Here is a 3,460-nt window from a genome sequence, read left to right on the forward strand (position 1 = left end):
TTTCCAAATCAAGGGTGTTCTATTCTGGTGGTAATAATGGAACAATTCTATTCGTAGGAACAAAGAGAAGAAGATTTTTTCTATACTCGATAAGTACCAATACACAATGGGGGAATTGATCTTATTTTCTATGAGCGAATGAGTCCATACTTATTTATTATTAGAAAGACCTATTCATAATAATTTGAGTTTATTCATTTTGTCTTTCTTTATGAATTTTTAGAATCTATGGATAAAATAAATATGATAAGAACCAATATGAATATTCTAAAGACAATAAAAAAATTGTTATGTTGCCACCTTAAATTGAAATATAGTATTTAATTCTTTCTTTCATTTAATGCCGATTGGTGTTCCAAAAGTTCCCTTCTGAGGTCCTGGAGAGGCAAATCCACTTTGGGTTGATGTATAGTGTGACTTTTCAGATATATTGGGTCATATGGTATTTCCCCGTTCTCACCCCCAATCAAGATATCCCCCGTTTCGCCTAAGAATGATAAAACGATAAATTGAGTCATCAAAAATTTGAAGCGTGAAGTGCAATTAGATCCATTTTTAAGGGGATTCATATTACTATTATCAATTACAACAATTTATGGTTGGCGTAGTTGGACTAAAAAAATGAAGTATCCACGCTCCGTTTAGAAAAAACCTAATTGGATTGGTAAGATATCTATGATTGCTATTCATATTTTTTCTTTTTAATTTGTAAAGAGATCATAATTGTCCATCAAAGTTATCTCAACTCTAATAAATACTTGTATAAAATAAATTAAAAAAAAATACAAAAAGAAATAGTAATGGGAGCATTTGTCCTATATGTACAAATCCAAATCGGGCGGATCTTTACCCGGAGTAGAGCATAAACCTAAAAAGATGAAAAAGACCCATTCAGGAACAAGAAAATACCATCGCGGTTTGGATTAAATCTCGATGAAAGAATACATCAATGAGAAGTTAATTCGATAAGTTTAATGACCCTTTCTTATAACTTCTAATTTTATACTGGAAAATTGAAAATAGAAATATAAAAAAGGAGTCAAAACTCCTTTTTATTGAAAAATTGAAGAAAAACCCTTTCGTTAGAAGTAAGAAATAACCTTTCTAAAAAAAAGAAAGAGGACTGGAATCTATACATTGATTCACAATTTTTTGAACCGTATGCATCAAAAGGTGCATGTACAGTTCCTAAGGAATACAATTTTACCCTAATCAACTGACTTTATCGAGAAAGATTACTTTTTTAGGCCAATTTATTAATAGTGAGATTTCGAATCAACTTATTGGTCTTATGGTATATCTCAGTATCGAGGATGAGACCAAAGAGCTATATTTATTTATAAACACTCCTGGGGGCTAGGTAATACCTGGGGTGGCTATTTATGATACTATGAAATTTGTGCGACCAGATGTCAATATAGTATGCATGGGATTAGCCGCTTCAATGGGATCTTTTATCCTTGTCGGAGGAGAAATTACCAAACATCTAGCATTCCCCCATGCTTGGTGCCAATGAGGTTTTTATTTGAGAGGAAAAAGAAGACTATGCCTTCGCCATATGAATACTAAGTAATAATAGCATGGCACTTAGAATTCGATATGAGAAATTTTTGTATTGTTTTTTTTTTTCAAAACATTAGATTCTGTATCGAGAGAGTAGTATGAGATAAGGGGTATTTTCAATTTTCTCTTATCTATCGGGTGTTCGGTTCAGTGTCACAAACTTTTTTATTTTCATACCATAGAGTTCTTAACAATATTTATGTTATTAAAGAGTACGAAAAAAATATTTTTTCCTTATTTGATCGGATTAAAAAGAATCTTTGGGATTGCTGAATCACAGACAAAAAAAAAGAAAAAAGAAGCATATAAAGCAACGACGCCATCATAGTAATTTTTAAATCCTCCAAAAGGAAGGATGGCAATTTGATTATTTACCCATTCAAGTATGATAGATTCTATTTTTCTCTTTCTTTAATAGAAAGGAGGGGGGTCAATTTTCTTTTAGAGCCGTATGCACAAAAGATGCTTGTACGATTGTTCAATTCTATCTTTTTTCTATTCTTTATCTTTCTTTGCTCTTTGCTTTATCATGCGAGATAGGAGAAGCTTTTATTTTGTTATATCATAAGGGTAATGATGCATCAACCTTCTAGTGGTTTTTATATGGCACAAGTAACCGAATGTGTTGTGGAAGCGGAAGAACTGCAGAAACTGTGTGAAACCCTCACAACGGTTTATTTACAACGAATGGGAAAAACCTTCTAGGTTGTATCCGAAGATATGGAAAGAGATATTTTTATGTCAGTAACAGAAGCACAAGCTTATGGAATTGTTGATCTTGTAGCGGTTCAATGAAAATAACATGGATTTTGCGCAAATAATAGATTTGAGATTTTATCTTCGAATTGAATATTCTATTAAATAGAAGTAATTCATCATCATTCGGTTAGGATCAATCTAAAACAACCCATCATATTATGTATACAATTCAATATTGCAACTATTAAACAACTTATTAGAAATACAAGACAGCCAATCAAAAATGTCACGAAATCCCCCGCTCTTCGGGGGTGCCCTCAACGTCGAGGAACATGTACTCGAGTGTATGTATGACTTGTTTAGATCATGAGCTGGCACAAAAGAAAGAAAATAACTTTTACAGTATCAATGATCAATACCGGTGAATGGGATAGGATGGAAAAATGAACTCCATTTATTATTAAAAAAAAACTCTATCATATCCCTCTATTGTGTATGAAGTTTATGGTTTTCGTTGGTGTAAATCCAATCACTTGAATTTAAGATGATAAGAAATTATCCATTGGTAAAAAGTGGTCATCCATTAAGTGGAGGAAATTTTATTTTAAAAGAATAAAACATAAAGATTAGTTAGGCTCCCAATCTGGCAAGAACGGACTAATAGGGTCAGCTACCCAGCAAACTTTAATAATTAAATACTGTTACTGTTTAGGTAGATCTGATTGTGAAAGACCTATTACTGGATAATTCATGGGTAGAGCCAAAGCGTGTGAACTATACAAGTTCCCAATAACATCAATTAGTTCATTAAATATATAATAAATTAAAGTCTAAAGTAAAGGCTCCGGTGTATAGAGAAGACCTCACCGTTTAATAAGTTACCATAGAAACGAAGGAACCCACTATTTCATTTTTTTTTTCTTTTATTTACTATATTTTTGATACCTAGGAAAATACAATTTCTTATTTCTTTCTTATTTCGCAGTGAAATACCTAAAAAAAAATAACAAAATCATGGTTGGGAAGGTTAGAGTAGCCAAAGCCATTGGAATTTTTGTTTTATACATTGGAAAAATCCGTTTTGTTATTAATAGACTAGGAAGGGGGAAAAGAATAACTGAAAGAAAGGTAATCAATTAGTTATTCGTCAAAGTTTCATTTATTCAATGACCAGAATTAAACGGGGATATATAGCTCG

At 31.9% G+C, this 3,460-nt stretch overlaps 1 pseudogene; it reads left to right on the plus strand.

The window, feature by feature from the left end:
• The first annotated feature begins 340 nt into the window (after window positions 1-340).
• LOC124891849 lies at window positions 341-2,428 on the plus strand (annotated as a pseudogene).
• The last annotated feature ends 1,032 nt before the right edge of the window (window positions 2,429-3,460 follow it).

The sequence above is a fragment of the Capsicum annuum genome, unplaced genomic scaffold, assembly GCF_002878395.1.
Source record: "Capsicum annuum cultivar UCD-10X-F1 unplaced genomic scaffold, UCD10Xv1.1 ctg41384, whole genome shotgun sequence".
Classification (NCBI taxonomy): Eukaryota; Viridiplantae; Streptophyta; class Magnoliopsida; order Solanales; family Solanaceae; genus Capsicum; species Capsicum annuum.